Raw genomic sequence first — 19,845 nt, forward strand, 5'->3', positions numbered from 1 at the left:
GGCAGTTTAGAATTTTTGTACAGTAATGGTAATACTCCATTTTTGAATATCAAGACCGTATCCATGTTCCCTGAAACACAATAACATTTAACAAAGCAGATGTTTCCTAATATTGCTTTATACACTTAAGAAAAATAGGTTGCATTTACAGATTTTTAAAATTTACAACATTAACTCATCTTAATTTAAACACAATCTAAATTAAATCCTTCTTACACATTTTATGCTAGAGACAAACTTTGTGTACTAAACTGGTGATCAAGAGTTTTAAAATGAATTTGCTATCTTAGCATATCAAGTTCAGATGTACTATCATTTGTTTCATGCTTCATACTCCCTCCAGCCTGGAAGGCCCTACCACTTGTCCTTTTAACCCATTGATTATTCCTTATTCTTTAAGAATGGTTCCAGCCAATCCTTTTTCTGGCATCTGTTCCCGTTCTTCATTCATCCAGGCTGATTAGATATTCCTCCTCAGTGTTTTCATGAAGTCATGCACATATTTATTTCACTTAATACATTTTTTAGAATTATCTATTTTGAGGTTTGCATCTCCTGATTAAACTCTGAGCTTTTTGATACTAAGGACCTTATTGTGTTCATCTTTGTAACTCTATACCCTAACAATATCTGACATATAGATGGTGCTCAGTAAATGCCCACTGCATGAAAGGATGAATAAATGCAAAGAATTAAGATGGATCTGATTCTTCATGCAGAGGACAGAGCCTCAACGAAGGTATTATCCAGAAGGGAGAACACAATTAAGGGATGATAGCTTTTTCAACTGTGATTGTGGTTGAAGTCATTGAATATATGAGCAATAATGAAATGAAAGTTGATTGGGGAAGATCATGCAATCTAGGCCACAAAATTTAACTAACTATAAATTAAGATTGTGCTTATGGGGATCAGTTGAGATAGATTCCAGAATTATTGCAAAGAATCTGGAAATTATGTTCAGAAGTAAAGAATGCTTAAATTTAGTTGAAAGTAACTTGTTGAAAAGGCTTATAGTATTATAATTGAGAAAATAGGCACACAAAGAGTGTTGAAAAATTCATTTTAGTGCTATAAAGTATTGATGGGTTATCACTTCTGGCATATCCTCAAAATACATTTATATTGTCAATTTTTAAAGCCCTTGGATAATTTAGATTAATCTAATTCCCTTAAAAGCTATATAAAATATTAATAAATTATATTACTTACCTAATTTAGACCTTGCTTCCTGCCATGGAATGTGCTGCATACTTTTGTATGCATTATCTTTAATACTTATTTCAATATAATTATTCACATTTTACAGATGAGGAAACAGAGGGTTAGAAAGTTCAATCCACTTGTCTTTGATCATAGAGCTTTTAAATACCAGATCTGGCATTAAATCCATTTCGTTTGAATTGAAAGTCTGTGCTTATACTATACTGTACTATGACCCAAAGAGTCTCTAAAATACATGTAAGTTTTCTGCACAAGTTTAAAGTAGTAAGAATAAATGTACATAAATTGAGTCATCTCTTACATGATGATCCATTCATTCATTTGTTCATCAAACATTTATTGGCCTTCTAGGCTCTGCTAGGAACTGCACATGCAATAGATCCACATGCGCTCATTGAATTGATAGTGGAAGAGACAGACATTAGAAACATAAATAATTATATAATAACAATTTTGGTAAATGCTACGGAGAAAACTATAGTGCATTTTTAAAGTAGATTACAGAGCAGAGTTCTTGTGTACTTAACTTCCCTATAGGCAAATTTAATTAGATTTACAATATAGCTTACTATAAGAAGATGCTTAAAATAGCTTTAGATAAGTGGTACTACACCAGTGTAAACAAGCTGAACAGTTGGAAAATATTATTCTTCCAACAGCCATTTCATATCACAAAGAGAATTTTGGTGAATTGTTGGTATTTTTGAGGAAAACTGTGGTCTTACACTTAAACAGGTTTTGACAATCTACCAAATGTCACATTTGTATTTCAGTTTTGGGAAGTGACTTTGGAACTGTCTCAATGACCTACATCAGTTCACAAAAAAGGATAATTGTCCATGGAAATGATTGTTATATTGCTCTTTAAAAAGCAGTATCTTTCTGCAATACTGAGCATGTGAGAGGTTTTGAACTAGAAATATGGATACAGCATTTGATAAATTTAAATAATTGGATTCAAATATTGATAACATTTGGCATAAAATCAAAATAGTGGCAAAATGGAAGTTATTTCACTTGGAATTTAATAAAACTGGGTGGTCAAAATAAAATAAATAAAAATAAAAAAATGCAATCAAAGTGAAGCAGAACAATGTGAAATTTTGGCAGGTGTTAATAACAACCTAGACCCTGGCTTTAATGCATGTCAAAGGTTATAAAGTCTTAAATTTCGGTTTCAGAAGTTACCTTAGATCTGTATTATAATATCAAAAATAACTGGTTTATACAGAATTTATGAAAATTTCAGAAAAATTGAAGTCAATGATCTGTTTATTTGATTTTGACTTTCCTGCCAACAAACATGTCTTGTAGTTTGACTTCCTTTTCCTCCTTCGCCTTCCAAAATCTCTTTATAGACAGATGGAAAACTGGCAACTTCCTGACAGTTAAAGATATTTTTGTAATTATCTGCAAATCTGAGAGGCTTAAGACTATTTCTTAGCTGTCAGGGAGCAGTTGAAATGCTTTTCATAAAGTAAGTGAAAGTGTATGTGAAAGATAGAAGTTAAGCACAAAACCCAATATCTTAATTGAAACTATTATCATCTATCAACTCTAAATATTGTGAGCCTTCCCTATTAATACCTTACCTGGAAGTTCCTTGTCCCATTAGTATACTTCTCATTATCCTCTCTTTGCTGTCCTTCTTGTGTAACACTCTCAGGGAAGGAACTCTTAAATTAAGTCTTGAGGAATAAATAGGAGCTTGCTCAACAGAAAGATGAGGAAGAGGAATCCTTAATAGGCACTGACACTTAGTAAGGCAGCAAAGACCGACCCAAAGAAATGAAATGGCATGGAATGAGCTGGAAACTGAAATTAGTTCAGTGTTGTTAGCACATATAGTGCAAGGGAAGACGTAATGTTAGAGGAGAAGACAGCAAAATCTTTAAAGGTCAAGAAGAAATAATCACATTGGATGAGGGCATGTTTGGTGAGCAGAAAGGGGCTTACTTCCACTACAGAAGCAGGAGAGAACCATTGAAGAACTAATAGAAATACAGAAATGTGCACAGGTAATCAAGATATTATGGGAGTTCATGCCTCATATGATGACTTTCATTTTCTCTGTGAATGAGAAGCCAGGTCAACCACAGGGGGTGTCTGAGGATATTTAAGGTACTTGAGGACAGGGGAAGATGATAGAATTGTAGTGAAGTGGAAGAGAAGATATCAAGAGGTGTGAGAAAAGGTTTCTGGAGAGGCCTTGGGGGTCCTGCTAAAATTGAAATCTATGAATGTATAGTGGCATCAATGTGTAAAATCCATTTTTTCCCCAGCTCTTTTCAATACTATCATTGCAGGGTCCATTCCAAGTTTTGAATATGCAGCCTCCTTGTTGTAAGAAGACATAGATGTGAGGGACTTGAGAATGTTAGTGATTGATTGTAAGTGATATCAATATTTATTGAGTACCTACAATGTGCTAGGAATTGTACTTAGCATAAGTGTCGCCATATTTATATCTTTCTTTTCTATGAGGTATAAATAATATTATCTTTTTTGAAAACTAGTTGAGGATCCAGTTAAATAATTTCCTCAACATAGTTTTATCAATAAATAGCAGAACTGAGATTTGAATGAAGATCAACTTTGCAGCTGAGCAGAGATGAAACTGAAGTTAGAAAAGGGCTAATAGTTTGGGAGAAGATTTAAGCGTCAAGGAACTAACAAATTTCAAAATTTCAGAACAGGTGATGGAAATAAAATGTTTAAGGTTGCCTAAAGGTAGGAAACTATAATTGGGAAGTAGAATATTAATGTTTAAGACTCCAGTGGTAGAGGCATTCAGAGTGTCCATGAGGTCCAAATTAGAAGTGGATTGCTGAAATGGGAGTGGAAGTAGTGGAGGTCATGAATTCTATGTCTAGGTTATTGATTGCAGTGCATGGGTATTGATTATCAATATTGATTTTGGTGAGATTTTGGAATGAGGAGAAATAGATTTTGAAAAAATGTCTTAAAAGCTGATGAGTCTAAGTATTCAAGATGATATAGTTTCGTGAAATGAACCTAAATGAAGAAAGATTTCTTTGCATGAAGGTGAAAAAGTAGTGATATAGAAGCAAGTGTGGAAGTAGGATTATGCACAGCCTCTGTCCTGATATGAATGTATGAATAAGATGATTGTAAATCAGACTTTCAAGGAGAAAAGAATGTGGAGACGACACAGTGTCTTGGTTAGGAATAAGAAAGTTTGTTGATTTTAAAAAAGTGGGAGTTGTAGAGGGTACAGTGGTAAAGGTTGAGAAGGACATCAAGGTGTGGTAGGTTGGAGAGGCCTACCCAAAATGGGAAAAAGTGCATTGCTGTTTGGGTGGGATATTGAGAAAGAGGATTAATGATTAGAGGAAACAGGTTGTTTGGGGCTTGAGAGTGATAGAGACAAGAGGCATCAGTGGAATTTAATGCCTTCAAATTTGGCTTTAGATTAAAGGTGTTTTGCTATTTCAGTTCCAAAACTGCCATGACCTGACTTCAACCACATTATTGTTTGAGCCAAGTGAGGGTGACAATGTCCAAAGTCCAGTGGGTGTTGGGGGTGATACATGCATCTTGTGGTTAGTTCAATATAAGATTTGTATGAAATTAAGTGGATTTATATCACTGATTTTTGGCTTTGTTTGATAGTACTTTACCTAGAAAAGTCTAAAATTGACATAAGTACATATTTCATAGATATATTTTCCTAATATTTTACTTTTTCAAAGCATTATAATAATTTGTTATTTAGCATTTATATATCATCATCTTTTGCTTATTACGACAGGCTCTTGCTTGATGATATTAATTTCCACTGTTATATTTTAAAAGAGCATGGTCTTCCCTGAGCACTTGGATAACTGTAACATAAATTAAGACTTTTAAATTGGGTCTGTAGATTCACTTATTCTTTAATATATGAAAATTAAAAAGAATGCCTTATATTAAAAAAGGAGCTATAATATTATCAAGTACATTTTAGCACAAAATTCATCAATGTTTAGCACTAGAAGTGTTTTTATACATTATAGAATCCAGACACCTATTTATGACTGATGCAGGCATTTGGTGTCTTTCATGAAAAATATTTATTCTGTTTGATATTGGGGAAAGGGTGAGCAAGATCAAGGTTGGAATATAGGCTCCTACTCTTAAACCTGTGTAACACTGAGAACGTGGCTTCTCCAAGCCTGATATTTCCTCCTCTGTAAACTAGGGGTGTTAGTATTATCAAAGTGTGATTCAGAGGATTGGAGCAGCCCATTTTACTTTTATTAACAGATACCTCTGACCATCAGTTTATATTTACATTGAACTAAAATCTATCTTTGGCATAATTATAACCCACTTGCTGTATGTAGTTCAGCATGTGGAACTACATTAGGAAGTTAAAAATTATCTTAAAATTAAATTTCACACGGAGTACAATTTTTGATGTTTTTGTAGAAACCTGGTCTTGAACAACTCAATAATAACAATGTTTTATTTACCCCAAAGATAATGTTTTATTTTCCCCAAAGATATTGAATAACTACAGTATGCTAGGCAAGGCCACCTGGACAAAATTGGACATCAAAGGTGTCCCATATGTCCCAGGAGTGGGTCTGCTTTAGTGCCCCTGCTGTGCTCAGGGATGAGCTGGGAGCTGCCTATGGGAAAGGGGACTTAAGCAATTTCAGCCATGGATTTCAGAGCTCAGCAGCTTGGGCTCTTGGTCAATCACATTCCCTCTAAATGGAGGTCTTAGAGGTACATTCTTAAGACCACCACATCATATTTGTTTATCTTTTTTTCTTTATTTTTTTTAATTTCAGCATATTATGGGGGTATAGATGTTTTATTTGTTTATCTTAATCATATGTAGAAACAATACTGTTAAAGACTCTGGTGTACAATTTGCTTCATAGAATGAAAGATAAATGTAAAGTTGGCTCGTGGGGAGATGGTAGCTAATAGCAGCTCCTATCTATGCTGCTCTCTTCACTTACCCTCGTGCAGACACCCCTCACAATCACCTGTACCTCCATCAAAGTAAGATGGTAGGTTGAGCCTGACGAAATTTCAACAAGACAAGCTCATTAAGATATGCTTTTGTGGTGTGTTTTGGCCTTGTCCCTCTTCATGGCTAATTTTCAGTACAACACTAAACAAATTATATTTGTTTTCAATACCTATTGATTTTCTTTCATTTTTGACTTCCTCAATTAGAAAAAGTGCAGGCCATTAACATTCTTTATAACAAAGATGTGTAAACAAGATTAGTACATTCAATATTTCTACTAGAGTTCTGAGATTCAAACTTTTTATCCTGGTGTTTTCTCACTTTATTTTTATTCTAAGATGCTATAGGCCATTTCCTTAGATTCCAGTCATGTAATTGTATTACATTTATTTAGAGATTTTAGGTTATATTACTTACAAAGGAATGCAGTAGAATTTCTCAAAGTCAGCCATGCAACTAGCTATCTATAATAGTGTAGCTGTTGTAAATATAGTGGTTCTGTAGTTGTATGTAACAAGGCTTTTTGGTATCTGTCTCCTGTGACTTTCAAAGATCACCTTTGGTGGTTATATAAACTTAAAACAATGGATTTGGTTTTTAATATCTAAGAGTATGACATGGTGTCTCATGCCTGTCATTTAACAGCAAAAGGAATGTTATTCTTCAGCTTTGCCATAATGCCCACACATTCTTTAACCTTGGGTTAGTCAGCTGCTTATCAGCTGATGTGATTTTACATTTTTGCCTTGATCATTAATCATTCACTTTAAGTTCTCCTTTTGTAGTGTTTGCCAGTTGCTTCCAAAACATGTTTTCTCGGCTTGAGGAAAGGAAAGATGAAGGAGATTTAAAAAAAAAAATAAAAGAAACTTTCTCAATTATTTTGGCTTTATTACTACTGCTTACTACTATCATGAAGTATGGAATTATGATTGAGATATTAATGAATTTTTCATTCAGGGAACTTTTTCTTAAGGCCTAATAAAAATTTACAAACATGTTGTTTGTAAGTTAAAGCATTTACTCCTAAGAGAGTAGATTACCTGCTGTTTTTTTCTGAAAATTGGTGTGAATTTACATAGTATTAAATATTCTTTTTAGCTTTACTGTGGTTTCTAAAACAGTCTCTTATTTTTGGAGGACTTTTGTTTATTTTGTCAAACATGTCAGCTTATATAATTTTCATAATTGTCATTATGTACATAATAATCAACCATGTGTAAACAGGAATAATATATTTCCCATGACATCATACATTCTTAGCCCTTTAAAAAACACCTTTGCAAAAATATATTTTATTTCTGTCTTGATTAAAATTTTTTCATGAGTTAGAAGAGAAAATAAACCCTAAGTAATGCATTTTGGTTGTAACTAAAATTCTTAAGTCAATTAATTATGAGATACGCCAGACATGGAACTTCATGACACCACAGATCATCCTGTTAAAATAGCAGTATTGAAATAGTTGCAGGCCCTTTCTAAAAAGTATGGCCATTTAAATCACCTAAATAAAAGCCTCTGAAATTACAGAATTAAAAATACCATATTTTTTCCTAACTGATAATTGGATAAGAAATTAAACATTAACTTAGCTTTCCAGAGGCCTGGGGATTCCTGGTTTTGTTTTGTTTCCCCCCCTCTTCATATTTGAATTAATTTTCAATATAATGGATTGAGAATTTTCTTTTAATTTATGAACTTTTCTAGAAAAGTAAGTTAAAGCCTGTACATTTGCTATTGGTTTTGTATTAAGGAAATTATAAAAAAATGTTGCTTTTTAAAATAGCTAAAATCTTATCTGTGATTTAGACATACATGTTTCAGAAGGTAAGATATGCTAACTTTTGTATAAGGTAACCTGGAAGATCTAAAGGCATACCAAAACAAATAGAAAACATTTCATTTCATCTTAACTGCCTCTCTTTTTTTAAAAACAATCTTATTTGGTAGACGTGATTATAAAACTGTCAAGTTAACTCTTTTTTTACATATCAGCCCCAAATCATAGAACTTTAAGATCTGTTTCTGTTTAAAATGAAAGACACTCCTGAAAGCAAAGGAGAAAACATTTACTACTCTATTTTTGCATAACAAAAAACTGTAAATCAAAATTAACTCTGACTGGGGGGGGGATGGGCGGTCCATGGGCAATATATATAACCTGAACTTTTGTACCCCCATAATAAGCTGAAATTTAAAAAAAAAAAAATCAAAATTAACTCTGATGTTCTAATGTTGTAGAAGAAAATGAAGGAATTTCTAAACTTACATTGTTAAAATAAATTTATAATTCAGGGAAATAAAAAAAAGGAAAAGAAAACCTCTTTATCTCATCATTCTCAAATATGAGTAATATTTTATCTCACATGAGAATCAAAATGTGAGAGTTGTTGCTTTTTAGGTATGTGCCAAGGAATGTAAATATGCAGACAACAGTGGATTATAGCAAATAATATCAATTTGTTATGTTCTAAATGAAATAAATTCAAAATTGTATATTTTAGTGGTAGTTACTGAAGCAGAAAGTTAATTATAGATGTTATGTCTTTTAAAATGTTTACTATATGAATTTTATTTATTGTGGCATAATAATACCAGTAATTTTGGGAAACATATTTTAATATTGATTCTAAATTCCAATGAATTTATTGCTACAAGGAGATTCTTTTCATGTAGAATTCACAAATTTTTACTAAATTGAGACAATTATATGTAAATAGTTTACTTATTATACTCTTGGAACTTACAGAGTAAGCAATTGATTGTTAATCTAAAATGCCTTCCATTGTAGACTACAGTGTCAAGGTTCTTTGGTAAAATCAGGTAACATTACGAGTGCTATCTAAATGACCTCATATTATCTCCGTTCTCTCCTCTTTGTCCTTGCTCATGTGAAAGATATTTAAATAATCTTTGCACTACGCTGTGCTTCTGTAAAACAATCTGATCTTCTTGATCATACTGGAAAGTTGATTATATTAGTTTAGTAATAAGAGAAATATTAGGATTTTGTATACGTAAATAAATCTCTTATTTTTCAAGTAGAAAATCATCAGGGATCCAATATTTGAACTAATAGTTTTTCACTCTAGTAACTATTAATTATTATTAATATTATTATTTCATTGACAAACACTGTAGTAGGTATTTTACAAATATTAACTGATGTAAATTTAGTAGTAATAATTTTGGGGTAAATACTAGTGTATACTTTTTTTCAGGTAAGGGAATTGGATAGGAAAGTGAAAAACTTGTTTCCAGGTTCATATAATCAAAGAACATACAAAAACTGACAGTTACATTTTGATTATGTTTATGATGTATTGTTAGATTCTAGGTATCTTACTGAAATGTTGCTTCAGTGTTTTAAATTAATAAATTTGCTGTAAATAGAATTTTGATGTACTTATGTAAAAATTTCAAATTATTCCTTTATAAACTCTGTCTCTGTGTGTCTCTCTCTTTCTCTCTCTTGGTCTCTCCCTGTCTCTCTCATACACGCACACACACCATCCCACCAAAAACGGAGGGAAACACCATCAAAAAGTTAAAAGCAAGTTATTGTTTTAAAATCTCAAAGTTACTGGACTGAAATGAGTCTCTTTGATGTTTTTTCAGAAAGTCCTCTGCACTTTGATAAATTTGACTTAGGACAGAAAATATAAAAACAGGCACAAATAAAGGCAGGTGCCATAGTTATAGTATAGGGGTTACTGATGATATCAACTATTTAACTAATTAATCTGGTCATATCTAAAGAGGCCTTTAAATAAAATCTTGGAGTTTGGGAAAAGGCAAATAGCAATTTCAGCTAGTGTGATAGCAAGCTACGTGCTCTTAAGCCTTTCAGATATGGAGTTGGATATCTTTTCATTTTTTAAACATGCATCTTAACGTTTAGATGGTTACTCTATTCTTCATTTCTTCCAGGAGTCCATCTTAAGATGTGATGTTTTCCTGTGAAACCTTAGACAAAGGAATCTTGGGAACCAAAGGACTGTAGGACTCTTGGTGCCAATAGAGCTACTTTGTGAGTACGCTTGGTGTGTAATGATGTTTTCTTCTATCTATTCTAAGTCATGCTGTTTATGGAAATGGTGAAACTAGATGTGAATAGCAATATTGGCATGACTATTGTTTCAATCCATTTTGTAAAATAGGACAGATGTTAAAGTTGGCCCTTTTAGCTTCTAGTCATTCCATGACCCAAAACACTGTGCGATTCTGGTCAAGAGATTAAGCCTCAATTTCTCTATATGTAAAATGAAGCTAAATATAAACTTATTTCATCAAAAGAATTATAAAGGTAATACATGATCAACTTTCAATGATAATAGAATTATATTATTACTAACATGAATTCTGATTTTAAAATAAATAAGGAAACTATACTTGTATACTTTTAGTTATTCGTCTTCATCATTAGCACTCTTTTTTAGAAATAACTATATTTTGAACAAAAATGATCACATTGGTATTTACCATATTCATATTTTATTTGTATAGGGCTTTATCACTCACAAAGACTTTCCACACTTATGATTCAATCTGATTTGATTTTCAGTACAATCCTGGGGTAAAGCAGGTTAGGAATTTATAATCCCCACTGTGCAGATGAGAAAACTGATGCTTAGCATTTCAAATATCTTATTCAATACTGTAAAACTTGTAAGAGACAGAATTTGAAATCAGGTGTGCTTATAATTAGTCTATGCTCTCTTCAGAAACTATATTGAATTGGTCAGATTCTTATTTTTTTATTTGGATTGTTACATATTTTAACTAGTTTATAAGAGTAATATGATAAATTTTCATAGTTGTATCACTTGTTTGTCATGAACAATTCCTAGCCTGACTGTATGATTGTATTCTATCTTCTACCTCAGTTGCATCATGTATTCTGTTTTCTACCTCAAGTTCATGAACAAATCCTAGTGTACCCATGTGGTAGGCAGAATAACGGACTCCCACATCCCAATACTGGCAACCTATGAACATGTTATGTTACATGGTAAGGGGGTAATTAAGGTTGCAGGTGGAATTTGCATTTAACTTTGAAATTCTCTAGATTATGTGCATAGGCCCAATGTAATCACCAGAATCCTTATAAATGAAAGAGAGATGGCAACGTGAAAAAGACTCAGCCCAACCTTGATGGTTTCATAATGTAGTAATGCAGCCATGAGCCAAGGAATTTTGGTGGCTTATAGAGACTGCATAAAGCAAGGAAACAGATTCTTCCCTAAAACTTTTACTGACACCTTGATTATAGCCCACTGATGTCATTTCAGACTTTTGATGTCCAGAATTATAAGACAATAAATTTGTGTTGTTTTAAGCTGTTATGTTTGTGGTTGTTTGTTACAGCAGCAACAGAAAACTAATACAGCCCAACACTGTGAGATTATGGGAAGCCTGAGAGTAGAGAGAGTGGTTTATGCCAGAAGGTCATTACGTCAGTCGTAGGGGCATTTGCTCCTTTGATTTACTTCTTGTTCCATACTGGTAGTATGATCCTTGAGCTAAGTTGCAATATGTCATATGGTTCCTTTTGTGTACATAGTTTACTAAGGGAACTGGCTTGCTCCTGCCTATTTCCTAGTAAGGGCATAGACTGCAGATCCTGGTGTCTGGGTTCAAATCCTGACTCTGATGCTTACTCATTATAATCTACCCAAGAATCATTTTTTTCATCTGTAAAACGAGGACAGTAAAACGTTCTCCACAGTGTTATTGTGAGATTTAATTGTTAAATTATGTTAAGTGCTTAGAATAGTACTTGGCCTATTGTAGGGACTACACAAATATTAGCTATCGCTATTATTATTACCTTTATTCTTGAAATACTGTATTCTCTTGACTCATTCTCTTTTTTCAGATATAGACAGGACAGTGTCAAACTTTGGAGCAAATGCCTTTGATGTGGAGGTGTTTAAATTAATGCCTTAATTAAATTATGTCAATTTCATAATTTTTTATTTCACTTAATTTTTTAAAAATCTCTTGTACTTTTAAATAACTTTCTTATCTCTTCATTATCATAAATATGTAGATGAAGCAAAGTTTGCATATTCTATAATTTATTTCATTGAATTTGCTTATCTGTTTTAGCTATCTTATAATGTGATTCTTTAGATTTGTTATCACTGATTAAGCATGCAAATTTCTTGATAGTAGGAAAAGCATGCAGCAGGCTGGAAAAAGGGGTTTTAGCTAAAAAATACTTTGGAAGTGAGGACAACCTAGTCTGAATGTTGAGTTTTCAAAGACATTCTGTTAAGAGAGGAGCTTCTTAAGTGGCTGAATAGAAATTGTTCTTTCTGTGGTGGTGAGTCTTCTTTAAGCCTGGTGGGAGAATGTATTTGATCAATCTTTTAGACCTTCACCACAGTAGCTATATTCCAAGGCACAATATGTTAATTAATTTAACCAACTTACGTTACATACTTCCTAACGCCAACAGATACATGATGTCTGCTCAAGTTGCTCTCAGTACAGTGGTGAAGAACCAATAATCCCTGAAGTAGCATAGATTCTAGTAGTAGAGTTAGGCAAGGAGGTATGATCTATTTACTCTTTCTAGCTACCCACATACAAAGGCCAGTAGCAGCATGCCATGATTTCTTACACAGTTTTTAAGTGTGCATTGCTCTTATGAAACAACTTGTCTATGCCTGTCTTTTGATTCCCCTGGTTTTCTCTAGTAGGAGGGAAAATAAAATAAAAATAAACAAAACACAGTCTTTACACAGCACCTGAAGTACAAGGGATACCCATCTCTTTAAATTGGATACTTAAAAACTATAATCTAGTGGATATGTGGTTAAGAAACAGACACCAATAATCATTTTGTGTGCTTTTAGTTAAATGAAATTTCTTTGTTTCCCCTCAAATACATCTGGTATCTTGGTTGTACTCTTTAGTCAGTTCCTTCAATTTCCATTTTACAACCCCACCTCTTCCACACTTCCGTAATCGGCAACTCATTTACCTGGATACAGCTAAAAATCACAGAAAATTAGAAGGGGCTTTCCCCAGGGCACTTAACTATGTGGAAATAGATGGATTTTTGGGTGGCCTTGCAGAACCGTGTGAACGCTGAACCTAAAAAGGATGTTCTTCTTGCCGCCACTTTTGCTTTAATCCAGCAGTTGACAGAAGGGCAGCAGAAGAGAAGAGGAACTATTTGACAAAAAGTCACTGGCATGAGTTAGTGGAAGATTTCACATAAATTACTTACCAAATACCTTGCCTTCTTTACCTGTGTATGCCTTTCTACCTTGAAACTGTGTCCAGAGATCAGTAGAGAGGCAAGCTGAGCATGCCCAACTGTATTCTCCCTATTAAAAATGCCACTAACCCACTCACCACGTCCTCATTTCTTTTACATAGACTGTAGAGTGTGTGGGTTGGTGTCAGTGCTAATAATCAAATAATTAGGCTTTTTCTTTCATGCTGAATTGGCCATATTTATATATTTTTGGCAGTATCATAAGCCTAGGAACTTTTTTAAATTAAATTTTTAGTCTTCTTTATTCATAACATGGTCCAAAAATAATGAATTGAGAGTTCCCGTTATGAGAAAGTCAATCATATTTGCTAATCTGTCCATGGAAAATCTAGTTAATAAAGAGTATAATGGTTTCAGATATAGGGGAACATTTCTGTGATACTGTTCTGGTAATTAAATCTTTACATTGCTTAACAGTTTAATGATATGTCGACAGATGCCTGGAGTAAGTCATTTTATGATTTTGGCTCTTATGTATGATATATGTGAATGTATGTGGTGATGAGTTAAATCATAGAAGGTTCTACAGTATATGACAACTCTAAAAATACTTTATATCTCTATTTTAGCTTTAATAATTCTAGTCTATCTATCTATCTATCCATCTATCCATCTACCTACCTATGGTCCATCTTGAGAAAGTGACTATTTAAGAAAAGAGAACCTGTCTTATTTATCCCGGCATCCCTAGTATATATAATATGATGGATTTCATATGCTGTTTACTCACTAAATGTTTGTTAATTAAACATAAGGGAAAAATAGATTCAGCTAGTCTCTTTGATTCATCTATTTGATTTTTAAAATTGATGCAGAACTAGAGAATGTGGCTTATATGTATGGTCAAATGGGATTTCTAATTTGAACTTCAAAACTTAGGCTTTCCCTTGTAGGGGAAAAACCCTCCCTAGTAAAATATACAGTGTAGTCCAAAACCAAATCTGTAGGAAGGCACAGCTGGAAAAGAGAGAGCCCAGAAAATGGATGCACCAAGCTTGCTTTTTTTTTTTTTTTTTTTTTTTTCCCCTTGCAAATTCAGCAATCCAATGCGGAATGGACTGAATTGTTATTTTAACAGAAGTGTCAGTGTAAGGAAATTTGAAGCCAGTAGGGGAGTGAGAACCCTAAGAGTCAGAGATGTTAGGTAATTAGTTCAAGTAAGGAGAGTGTAGGTCTGAACCCAAGCCTTCTAACACTAAAGCAAATACTTTTGTTTTGTTTTGTTTTTTAAGAATCCTTTAGAACAGAGTGAAGAAGGACAGCAAGGAGCTATGCTATGCCTTAGTAGGAAATAGCTGGTTCCCCAGAGGAATGCAGCCTAGTGAGGAGGCTGGAGCCTGTCACAGGGCCATTCGAGGGCAAAGGAGGTCCATGTCCTCTGTCTGCTGCTGAGGAGAACACTAAGAATGTCTAGTCCACACAGGGAACACAGAGAGGAATAAAAGCATTGAAGCCACAGGACTTTATTAAGTCCTAGAACATGGTTATGTCTCCTGTAAATTATCTTTGCCATATGACTTTACATTACATTCCTTGTTGTTATTCCCTGACACTGTCATTTGAAGTTTGTATATTTTTATTTAAAATAACTTAAAACAACAAGAAAAGGTTTTCATTAAGTTTTACTTAAGATAAAAATTTGTTTTGAAGTATGGAAGCATCTGGATACCCAGTGAGATGTGACTGAGTCAGTAGATTTAATACTGCCTCAAACACCATTTACTCATATCTTGTTAATGGCTAATGTCTTTATCATGTTTTTAAAACCAGGAGAAATAAAGACTTCTTAGTTTACAAATGGCAGTAAAAAGCCAAAGCATGTTAAAATACCTATACTGCTCTTATTGGCTATAGCCATGGGTGGAAATTGCACACTTGATCTTATTTTATTTTATAACATACCCTCTGGACTTCCTGTGTGTGTGTGTGGTGGTGGGGTGTGTGGACTGACGCCTATGGTGTGTGAATGTTAGGAAGGAAGTGGGAGGACCTATTGACTAGTTCTGACTAGGCACATACTATGGTCTGATCTTGTGTCAGATGCACAATTTAGGTAAAGTTTTGGGGCTTTACTTGAGTAGAAAGATTAGATGCTGGGATAACAATTGGGAAGTTACTATGAATAATTTATTAACAGTACATGGGGCCTACAGGAATGATGGAAAGAAGATAGATTTGAGTTCTTGTGCAAGTAGAATCCATAAGGATTGACAACTTTGATTTTATGGTAGAGAGGGGAGAGAATTATTGCTAACTCTTGGACTTTGAGCTCAGTCACTGGCAAAATGTTGCTGCATTTAATAGAAAGCTGTGAGGCCACTGTAGATGCTGTGGGTGATAGCAGGGGGCTAAGTGGAATCAAAGGTTCTGAGTTAAAAGGATATTTTTAAAGCACTCTCTCTGAGCATGTTTCCTGTATTGGTTTGCTATAGTATGATCTTCTATTGAGTGCATAACAGCCAAGGAAAGAGGGGTCTTAAATATACCATGTACCCAAATCACCTTTCCAATAATTCTGTTCCATTAGTGAGTGAGTTGCTATTGTCAGCAAGAAGGGGAAATCCATTAAGAAGGTAGAACACTTGTATATTTTGTGCTCAGAGCAACCCTCCCCCCCATTATGTCTTCCTGTGGTGTATTGAAACTTCAAAGGAATTATTCTGTGAAAAACAAATGTGACTGAGGCTTTTTTCTCTTATGCTCATCAAGGTTAAAAAAAAATATTTCTTTTTACATTATAACTGAGGGGTAATTAACTCAGGGAATAAACTTGGATTGTTTTCTTCTGCTGTATGCTAACTTTTAGCTCCTCTCTAATTCTAGAATTCAGAAAATAGGATCAAAGTTAGTACTGTTCAATGAATGTTAAGATTATAGTACTCTTTCCAGGAAAAGAATAAATGTGAAAAGCAATACATGAGAAAATTTCCATTATGTTCGTAAGACATTTGATTTTTGTGTCTTCCAATTAATTCACTGCTGTTTTCCATCCATATATAACCTGAGGTTTCTGTTGTTTAGAATTTCTTGCACTTTTAATTCAGACAAAAAATTTGGGTTTTGCACATTAATTCAGTTTTTACTACTTAGTTATAATGTGAAAAACATTAATATCTCACAATATGCAAATGCTGCATGAAACTTGGGAATAACATTATAAACAAATCTATTGCCAGGAACTTATTGTCATGTTTGAAACACAATTAATAACTTGTTCCAAGAGCACACATACTATTCATCAAGATTTTCTCCTAAGACTATCTATCTGTATTTCCTCTCTCTCCTGTCCCTACATTGTTAAAGAATTTTTGAAACTGGAATTAGAAAAAAAAAATCTTGCATCATTCTATTTGTGGAGTTACTCCTGAGAATTTGTAATCTTGGCAAGGTTAGTCACCTTCAAGCATTTTCTCCCCAGGGCTCGTGGTGAACAGGTCTGTCTTGCATTTGGCTTTTCTTTTCTCAGTGCTGCGTGTAGCAAACACACTATGTTTATCTCACATCACACAAAAATCAGTTGCTCAGCTTTAATAACATGATGTCTTTGTGTTTTAACTAAGATATATAGATATATTTTTTGTTAAAAAAAGTGAGTCAAATTGTTGAAAGTTTTACTATGATTACAAAGGTGACGGGTTGCATTTTAAAGTCAGTTATATTTGCCATATTTTTGTACTTCAGTAAACACTAATCCATATTTTGCTGCTTTAGGTAAATTTGAACTTTTGGTAGGTTTGTTAAAAATGTATATTTAATATGTTAAAATAATTTAGTAGGAGAAATATCTTTTGCAAGGAAAAATAAATTCTACATTTAGAAAGCAAATATATAATTTATAATTTGAGCTCTTTAAACTTTTCTATTATAACATTCTCTATGAACTTAACAGGCCAAGGTATCTATCTATAGATGATATTTTTTAAGGATTTTATATTGTAATAACAGTAACCAAAATAATACAGAATATTAATAAATAAAAAATCTATTACCCACATTCCTGCCAATTCTAATCTGTATAGATTTTATCTTATCAAGTTATTTTCTTCGTAACATAATCTTTACATATCAAATTTAGGTATATCTTTGTATTTCTCTACTTATTTAACTTTAGAAGTTTTAATAATAATAGTAAAGAAAAAATATTAATTATAAATATGGGAGCTTTTTAAAATTAGCATTCTTGTAATTAATAGCATGTTTATTTAATGAAGTTAATCTTTTTTATATGAAATTGAGTCTTACTGCCATGTTATTATTATATAAAAGTAGTTGATAAAGCAAATGGCTTTATTGAAATTCTGTTCTTTCACCTTAAAAAAGTGGAAAAAAAGAAACTAATCTGAGATGTAGCCACAGAGTACAAAGTGAATTACATCAGTAATTTTACCCCAAATAAATGTGTTGTATTAAAACTTCAGTGTATGTCTAATTCTGTACTAGGTAAAATTTTCTTAGGCTTTTATTTCATTTTTGTTTTTAAACTGAAGGTTTTAATAAAAGAGATAGAAACATACCACGTATCTTATTTTGTAAAGGCATTTACTTTATTTGGGTAAATAGATACAGCTTCTAGGGGTAATTTATGTTATTATCTGGCTATTGTAATGATTATACACATTTAGAAATATAGTCTATTAAAATCTTTGGGAACCATATTTTACAACAGGCTATTGCTTAGTGCTCAGGTCTAAAAAATTGTATCTTTCACATGGGAAATCAAATGCTCCTCACCCACTGATCACGGAGAGTCTGTCTTTCTGTTCAATGGAGAGGAACATGGGCGTTGGATACAGACAATCTAGAGTTGGAATCCAGGACCCAATATTTCCCAGGTATATGGCCTTACATAAGTAATCAAAACTCTGAGCCACAGTGTCATCATACCTAAAATGTTTACCATATAATATTATAATATCTATATTATATGGTTTAGAGAATGAGCTTATGGGTATAAATTGTTTGGTAAAATACCTATCTAGAATATGAGAAGCATTCCATAAATGTTAGCACTTCATTTTTCCGAAGGTTATTATAGTTTCTTGAAATGCAAAAATGGCACTACTGACCCACCATTAGATTCATTCATACTCTTAGCTTGAGGACCCTTTGTTACAGAGAGCATGCACTTACATAATGGGTGACCATATAGGGAGTGTGAGGTGTGATCAGGCAGCAAAATGAAACTAACTGGCCCTCAAGGGATTCAAAACATGACCTTGGCCTCTTTGTTTTTTTGTTCACCACTTACCAAGTTACCTAAGCCTCAGACTCAGTGAAGATTCACTGACACATTAAAGTATATAGTATAGTACTTCTGCACTGTGTTCTATACATGATATTAAATCACCTGATGGAAAATATGCTTGAAATGTGGCTACATCAACATCACATAAAGGGAATATCTGAAGGTTAAATTTAGCAGTTCCAATTGCCAGACTTGCTCACCTTCTTTGACCCAGGAAATAATTGAAGCCTAGCTTACTTTACACTGTGGAAAGTATGAACTAATTGCGCATGTCAAGGCAGGTTCTTCAAAAAGAGAGAGATCTACCTTTCCCCTACTTGAGAAAAAAGAGAGGGAAGGGCAAAGCAGAGAATCTCTGGAGACATGTGTGCAAGTTTGCTTCTAGCTAAAAGTTAATGATTAGTTGCTTCTGTTCTCAGCCCTGAGCCCTGAGAAAAGTTGCAAACTCGAGTTCTCTCTCTAATTCAGGTAACTTTAAAATTATACAAATTGTATCCATGTTATCTATATTTAGATTACAGATGTGATTATTTTCACTTTAGTGTCATCTGATTTTATATTCTGAACTTACTAAAAGAATAATGAAAACTCTATAGATGTTGGCTAATGGAAGAAGATTTTACTTTTGAAGTGTACCAAGTTAAGGTTAATGAGGGACTCTGCTTGTATTAGATGGAAAGATAATTTTTACATATTTTTGAAACTATTGTGATTCTTAATCCTACTGGCTGAAAGATATATTAATCATGATTATTTAAAATAATATACATTATATAATATGACACATCTTGGTCATTAAGGATAATTTTAAAATTTTCTTTATAACTAAAATTTTGACAATAAAACTTAATCTTTAATCACTAAAAATATTTGTATTTGATATTATATAACAATATCAAAAGTAGTCTATTTTTCTCATTCTAAATTGTTATATTTTTATAAATATCTATGTGTCCTTTGCTACAGAAAATAGTAAACGTTAATTGGTTTTTATTATGGGGCTTAGGTAATTTGGTCTCAAAGCATTTGGGATAGTATTATGACAAGGTGAAGTTATTGTACAGTTACATTTTAGGAGATACTATGTATATAAGTTAG

General features: G+C 33.0%; 1 protein-coding gene across 5 annotated transcripts in view; it reads left to right on the top strand.

Moving 5' to 3' along the window:
• Positions 1–19,111: 19,111 nt before the first annotated feature.
• SLC16A7 (solute carrier family 16 member 7) overlaps positions 19,112–19,845 on the top strand; it is a 92,611-nt gene continuing 91,877 nt past the window's right edge. For all 5 annotated transcript variants that reach the window (XM_069490068.1, XM_069490070.1, XM_069490071.1 and 2 more), the window contains exon 1: positions 19,112–19,215. The gene's annotated coding sequence lies outside the window, so the exon portion shown is untranslated. The remainder of the gene's footprint in view (positions 19,216–19,845) is intronic.

The sequence above is a fragment of the Eulemur rufifrons genome, chromosome 16, assembly GCF_041146395.1.
Source record: "Eulemur rufifrons isolate Redbay chromosome 16, OSU_ERuf_1, whole genome shotgun sequence".
NCBI classification, from domain to species: domain Eukaryota; kingdom Metazoa; phylum Chordata; class Mammalia; order Primates; family Lemuridae; genus Eulemur; species Eulemur rufifrons.